Source organism: Bufo gargarizans, chromosome 6 (genome assembly GCF_014858855.1).
Source record: "Bufo gargarizans isolate SCDJY-AF-19 chromosome 6, ASM1485885v1, whole genome shotgun sequence".
In the NCBI taxonomy this organism is placed as follows: Eukaryota; Metazoa; Chordata; class Amphibia; order Anura; family Bufonidae; genus Bufo; species Bufo gargarizans.
The window spans coordinates 195443477-195451095 of NC_058085.1; positions in this window are offsets into that span (position 1 = coordinate 195443477).

Genomic DNA, 7619 nt, shown 5'->3' on the forward strand with positions numbered 1-7619 from the left:
ACCCTATTTTACTTAGCATTCCTTATTCAGAATGCTATTGTTTTCCCTTATAACAATTTTATAAGGGAAAATAATAATGATCGGGTCCCCATCCCGATCGTCTCCTAGCAATCATGAGTGAAAATCGCACCGCATCCGCACTTGCTTGCGGATGCTTGCGATTTTCACGCAACCCTATTCACTTCTATGGGGCCTGCGTTGCGTGTAAAACGCACAATATAGAGCATGCTGCGATTTTCACGCAACGCACAAGTGATGCGTGAAAATCACTGCTCATGTGCACAGCCCCATGGAAATGAATGGGTCCGGATTCAGTGTGGGTGCAATGCGTTCACCTCACGCATTGCACCCGCGCGGAAATCTCGCCCGTATAAACCCAGCCTTAGGCTACTTTCACACTAGCGTTCGTCGGTCCGCTCGTGAGCTCCGTTTGAAGGAGCTCACGAGCGGACCCGAACGCCTCCATCCAGCCCTGATGCAGTCTGAATGGAGCGGATCCGCTCAGACTGCATCAGTCTGGCGGCGTTCAGCCTCCGCTCCGCTCGCCTCCGCACGGCCAGGCGGACAGCTGAACGCTGCTTGCAGCGTTCAGCTGTCCGCCTGGCCGTGCGGAGGCGAGCGGATTCGTTCAGACTTACAATGTAAGTCAATGGGAACGGATCCGCTTGAAGATGACACCTAATGGCTCAATCTTCAAGCGGATCCGTCCCCCATTGACTTTACATTGAAAGTCTGAACGGATCCGCTCAGGCATCTTGCGCACTTAGAAATTTTTCTAAGTTATTAATGCAGACGGATCCGTACTGAACGGAGCCTCCGTCTGCATTAATATGATCGGATCCGTTCAGAACGGATCCGATCAAGCGCTAGTGTGAAAGTAGCCTTAGGCCCCATGCACACGGCCGTTGTTCACAGCCGTGTGCGGGCCGTGGAACCGCGGCCTGGATCCCTCCTGAGAGCAGGAGCGCACGGCGTCACTGGTTGCTATGACGCCGTGCGCTCCCTGCTGCCGGCACAGTACAGTAATACACTGGTACGATCTATACCAGTGTGTTACTGTACTGTGCCGGCAGCAGGGAGCGCACGGCGTCATAGCAACCAGTGACGCCGTGCGCTCCTGCTCTCAGGAGGGATCCAGGCCGCGGTTCCACGGCCCGCACACGGCTGTAAACAACGGCCGTGTGCATGGGGCCTTACTGGTAATAGCCGCTCGGTTTTGTTGGTTAACACGTGGCCGTTACCAATGACGACAAAAGAAAATTGCAGTTGTAATTAGGTAATTCAATGCAGCAGCAGCTTGTATTTCTGCACAATTCACAGTGCTGCAATTATTATAATGTATCTTCTGTACGTGTCCAGTGCTATCCCTTTTACCATAATTACCAGAAAACTAGAGAACATCTATGCTTAAATAAGCAGTGCCTGAGGTCTAAACAAAGACTGCTCCAATTTCCTACTTATTCCCACAGAATAGCGAAATTGCAGTGAATATGCAAAAATTGCAGGAAAATATCATTTAACTGCACTACTGTATGTGAATACACCCTCAAGATCCAAAACATTAGCAAACAAGCAGGATCCATGGAAAACTGGTCTAGAAAGTAACAAGCCTGTAGATCCTGCACTCACAGATTGGCATCCCAGTTGGCCCCATAAATAAAGATGGCCTTCCGCTTCTGCACCCTCCTCATCCTCTCTATCTGCACCCTCTTCACTCTCTGCTGTGTGTACCCCCAAAGACACCACCACCACCATATCCCCTTCGCTCGAGTCAGAGGAATTGTGTGGAAATGTGTGGCAGTATAAAAAATACCTCCTCTTAGTGCCCCCTGTAGAGCCAATGTCCCCATAGTACCCTCATAATGTGTGCCAATGCCCCTTACTGTGTGCCCAAAAAAACATTTAGTGCCCCCAGATTAGTGCCCTATAATTTGCGCCAATATAAAATAGTCCTATATCTTGCCCCAATAGTGCGGCTCCCCTTATCCCCATGGTGCCTGACAATGTGCCAGAATAAAATGCCCCCATAATGTGTGCCAGTATAATTTCCCTATATAATGACCCCAATAGTGCTCCTCTCCTCCCTTCTCCATAGTGCCTCCTATGTGTGTGCCAGTATATCAGATAGGGTCCCCAGTAGATGCCCCCATAGTGCTCCTCCCCTCCATTGTGCCCCCCATGTCTGCCAGTATATAAGATAGGGCCCCAGAAGATGCCCCCATAGTGCTCCTTTCCCCCTTCTCCATAGTGCCCCCCATGTGTTCCAGTATATTAGATAGGGCCCCCATATTGCTCCCCCCCTCCATAGTGCCACCCATGTGTGCCAGTATACAAGATAGGGGCCCCCATAGTGCTCCTCCCCTTCTATAGTGCCCCCCACGTCTGCCAGTATATAAATCAGTTATTTTGCATATTACAGTATATAAAATAGGCAGCCTCCCCCCCCATATGTTTCTTGCTCAGATAGGCCCCCATATCTGTTGCTCCGGACCCCCCCTATCAGATGCCCATTCACACCCCCCATATCAGTTACTCAGGAGGAACCCTCCCCGATATCAGTTGTTTATTTATTCAGCCCCCCCATATGTCAGTTGCCCAGGACAACCACCCATGTCAGTTACTCAGCCCCCCCCCCCAATATCAGTTATTTATTTATTCAGCCACCCCCATATGTCAGTTGCTCAGCCCCCCCAATATCAGTTATTTATTTATTCAGCCCCCCATATGTCAGTTGCTCAGCCCCCCCAATATCAGTTATTTATTTATTCAGCCCCCCCCCCACCCTATGTCAGTTGCTTAGCCCCCTACCCATATGCTCATTCAGCCCCCCCCCTTGATCAGTCAGGAGTCGGACCCCCAGAGTCAGGCACCCCCATGTGCTTATTTCAGGCCCCCCATGATGCGACAGACCCCAGGGCCCCATGATATCAGACCTAAAATCAGACTAAAATAAATAATTAAAACTTACCTCTCCTGCTCTCCCTGTCCTGTCTCCAACAGCCCGCGCTGCACACATGACCTGACTGCGAACAGTGTCTGGTCATAATGCGCGCTGTACGCAGTCAGGCTGGAGGAGACCAGCGCCGCAGGGGTAAGTAAGCGCTGATCTCTTGCATACTAGTGAGCGCTTCTGGATGTGCTTACTAGTATGATACTAGTGAGCGCTTCCAGAAGTGCTCACTAGTATAAATGGGCCCCCTCACACGCCCCTGTGCAGCTGAACCGACTGCACCGGAGATATGTCCGCCCCTGCCCCTGACGGCCGTCAGGCATGCAACCCATGGTACCCGTGTAGATTTGGTGTTACCGCCACAGATTGAAGAAAAAAGGGAATTTTGTCCAGCTTGTAGTTGTGGTAATCCAAAGGCTTTTATTCAATAATCACGTGAGTATAAAATCCAGGTACAAGAAAGCAGGTCTACATGTTTCGGGCACAATTCAATTTTAGCCCTTACTCATGACAAATTTCAAATACACTGTGAGTTGTTCTTATAGGGAGGAGGGGGAGGCTCCCACACCTGAAGCAATCAGGCTGAGAGTCAATCCCTCCTCTCCACAAGTGTGCACATAAGTAAAAACATACCAAAATTAGATAATATAGTCTGTATAAAACAAGGGTTTAAAGGAATAGAGCAAACGGGGAAGGAAGGAAGAGGAAGAAAAGAGAAAAAATAAAATAAAAATTTTTATATATATAATTTTTTTGTAAATAAATAAAAAGCTGGATGTACAATTAATACTGTAAAATGAGATCCAGCCTTTTATTCAGGCCTTGTGGTTGGCGACTTTCTAATCGGAAAATCCAATAAGATTCTCTATTTAAGAGTTTCCTTTTTCTATCGCCACCTCTTATTGTTTTTTTAACCTTTTTAATACCCTGTACTGACATATAGGAGACATCACCACCATGTATTGTAGCAAAATGAAGGCTTGCCGCAGATATATTGCGGTTCTCATGGTGCGGTATGTCTGATATATGTTTTCTGATGCGTGTTTTTATTGCATTAGGCCTCATGCACACGACCGTTGTGTGCATCCGTGGCCGTTGTGCCGTTTTCTGTTTTTTTTTTTGCGGACCCATTGACTTTCAATGGGTCCGTGGAAAAATCGGAAAATGCACCATTTGGCAGCCGCATCCATGATCCGTGTTTCCTGGCCGTGAAAAAAATATGACCTGTCCTATTTTTTTCACGGCCAACGGTTCACGGACCCATTCAAGTCAATGGGTCCGTGAAAAATCATGGATGCACACAAGATTGTCATCCGCATCCGTGATCCGTGTCCGTTTTTTCCTATCATTTCAAAGGCAAACTTGACTTAGATTTTTTTTTCATTTTTCATGTCTGTGGATCCTCCAAAAATCAAGAAAGACCCACGAAAGAAAAAACGGACACGGATCACGGAACAACGGAAACCGTTATTATACAATAAATTGCATAGGTAGTATTGCAGTTAAGGAAAGATTGTATTTTAAAAACCTGGCCTTTAACGCTGGACTCAAAACTTTGACAGATTTTCATATGTCTGCAGCAAGTGCAAATGGAGTGGCCACATTTATAATTCCCTTTTGTTGACAACCAGGTATTTTGAAGTGTACGGGACTTATCATTTTTGAAGAGAGATGGACTCATAGAGCTGGCTATGGTAGGTGCCTTTCTGGCTGCACATTTTATGCCTTTTTGTGCCATTGCTGCCCATTTTTTGTCACACGCTAGCACTGGGAAGTGCTTTTTGACGATGTTACAAATTTGATTATATTCATTACTATATTGTGTGACAAAAATATTTTTTCTTTCGTGATTAGATGTCTCTCTAATATTTTGTCCCTTTATTTTTACTTGTGTGGCCAATAATAAGTTCCTGTTCATGTTTAGAATATCTCTGTTGCATTTTTCCATCATTTTTTGTGAATATGCTCTATGTGTCAATCTTCTTATAATATTTTGAGCCTCCGCTGCATAGGCTGAATCATCACTGCAATTTCTTTTAGCCCTAATTAGTTCTCCTTTGGGTATATTTCTTATGGTATGTATAGGGTGGCATGACTGGGCATGCAATAATGTATTGCCTGCTGTTGGTTTTCTGTATGTGCTGGTGTATATGGAGGCCGTGGCGGAGTCCCCCCTGAGGCGGAGATCCAGGAACTCAGTGTTACTGGTGCTGTGTTGAACGGTAAATTGGATACCGTTCACACATGCGTTCAGATATTCAGCAAAGAGTGGTATGGCCGCCACATCACCAGACCAAATGAAGATCAGGTCATCGATGTAACGGCCATACCACTCCACGCAGTCTGAAAAGGGGTTGGTGTCGATGAGGAGAAAGCTCCTCTCCCACCATGCCATAATTGAATGCAGGCCTGCCTCTTCTTCTCCTCCTCCTACTCCATCCTCCCTCTCCTCCTTGGCTGACTCCTCCTTTTCTGCTGCTACCGTCTCTTCTGCTGCGCCCCCCAAGCTCCCCAGAACCTATTTGACGTGCCAGGTGAGACGTTGCCATGCTGTGCTGCGGCTGTTGTGCCTGGAAGCCAAGAGACACACCAGTCCTGCACTCCTTCTAGCTTTGCGGTCACAGGCCGATCAGTGGCTAACTCTGCTCAATTTGACAGTTGGTAAAGTGGTGTGCGACAACCGTGCCAATCTGCTGAGCTCGAAACAAGACAAAATGACACGTTGTGCCGTGCATGGCACATGTCCTGAACTTAGTCGTGCAGCGATTTGTTGGCAAAAACTCCTGGGTCCAGGACGTCTTGCAGAAAGCCAGGAAAATCTCTGCCCATTTTACAAGATCTTACACGGCCATGGCTCGCCTTGCTGACATTCAGCGACGACACCACCTGTCCATCAGACGTCTGATTTGTGACTGCCCGACACGATGGAACTCCACCTTGTATATGCTTGATAGGCTGCTCCAGCAGAAACGTGCAGTTAACGACTACCTATACGAACTCTGCGGCAGGACAAGTTCTGGGGAGATTGTTTTTTTTTTCACCGCGCCAGTGGCTGCTCAAGCACGACGCATGCAGACTTCTGCAGCCATTTGATGAGATCACCAAACTGGTCAGTTGCAGCCAGGGCGCCATCAGTGACATTGTACCTTACGCCTTCTTTCTGGAGCATGCATTGCGTCGTGTCATTGATCAAGCCGTCGAGGAGCAGGAGCTGGAAGATGAGGAAGTTGCAATGCTGGATGAATTCCCAGGGGGGGCTACTCCATCTCAGACAAGTCAACAACAGGAGTCTGAAGAGGAGTCAGAGGAGGATGGTGGTGGGGCGGAGGAGGAGCAAGAAGAGCATGCTTTAAACGTTTCTGGGATCCCTGGTGTTGAGAACGAGGAGAACGAGGACGACATTATCTTGGATGATGAGCAGGAGCCAGGGCACTCCACCGTTTCCAGTTTAGTGCAAATGGGGGCCTTCATGCTCCAGTGTTTGCAGAGGGACCCCCGTATATAAAGCATAAAGGGCAAGGATCAGTACTGGGTGGCAACGTACTTAGACTCCCGATACAAACACAAAATGGCGGAAATTTTACCACCATCACAGAGGGCTGTCAGAATGCAGCACTTCCAGGGCTTGCTTTGAGAAATGCTGCATTCTGCTTTTGCAGGCACTGGCAGAGGAATTTCCACTCACAGAGAAACTGTTGCGGGTACCAATCCTTCCACACATGCAAGAAGAGGGCGGTTTGAAGATGTGTTAGTTACTTCGGATATGAGATCATTCTTGCAGCCAACCCATCAACAGCCATCCTCCAGCCTCAAGGAACAACTGGACCGACAGGTGTCCGACTACATCGGGTTAACGGCCGATGTGGACGCTCTGAGAAGCGATGTGTGACGAAACCAACCTCGCCACGGTTGCCAGCCTCCTGCCTCAGGATTATGGCCCATACTAACTTTAAAGAAGACAGGCCGGCCGCACAGCTTAAATCTGTCCTTGGAATTGTATTTTGTTATGTGAGGGCACCCAGATGGCTAGTTTAATTGTATTCGTGTGGTCTGAGTGCCATTCACCTAATGATATGCACTCAGACTTGAGCTATCTGGGAATATGTTAAATGTCTTTGGTTGCTGGGAGGGTGTGACATTGTGTGTTTAAATGGTGATGTCTGTCCTGTTGTCCCCACATGTGTATTGGCGATCTCCCCTTTGTCCTGAGAGATAATTGGATTATCCCTCGGTTGTCTCTGGGGCAGAGAGGAGGAAACCATGATGCATTGTGGGGATGTGTTGTATCTGTTCGGTGTGTCGCAGTCTCCATTCTGGTCCCCTGGGGGCGTGTCCACCAGATGGGGACCTGCATAAATACGGGCGGGTAGCCCTCAATAAAGTGTTCCTGTTTTATCCTTCATCATGTTGAGACTGGTGTTTGGATAACTGATCAAACTGGGGGATTGCTATACGCTGACGATTTGCTATACTCCCCTGGCATAACTACTAGCTCTTGTAAGAGCTGTTCCTGCTCTCTGGCTGTAGGAGAGGTTCACCCACTGGAGCCTGGAGCCTTGTCGTAGGTCCAGCGTGGGTGGAGGACGGTGAGACCCCAACCAAGCTGCGGCGTTTCGTGGGGTCTGCAGGGCGTACGGTGTCAAGTGGAGTGCTTGGAGTCCTCGGAAAG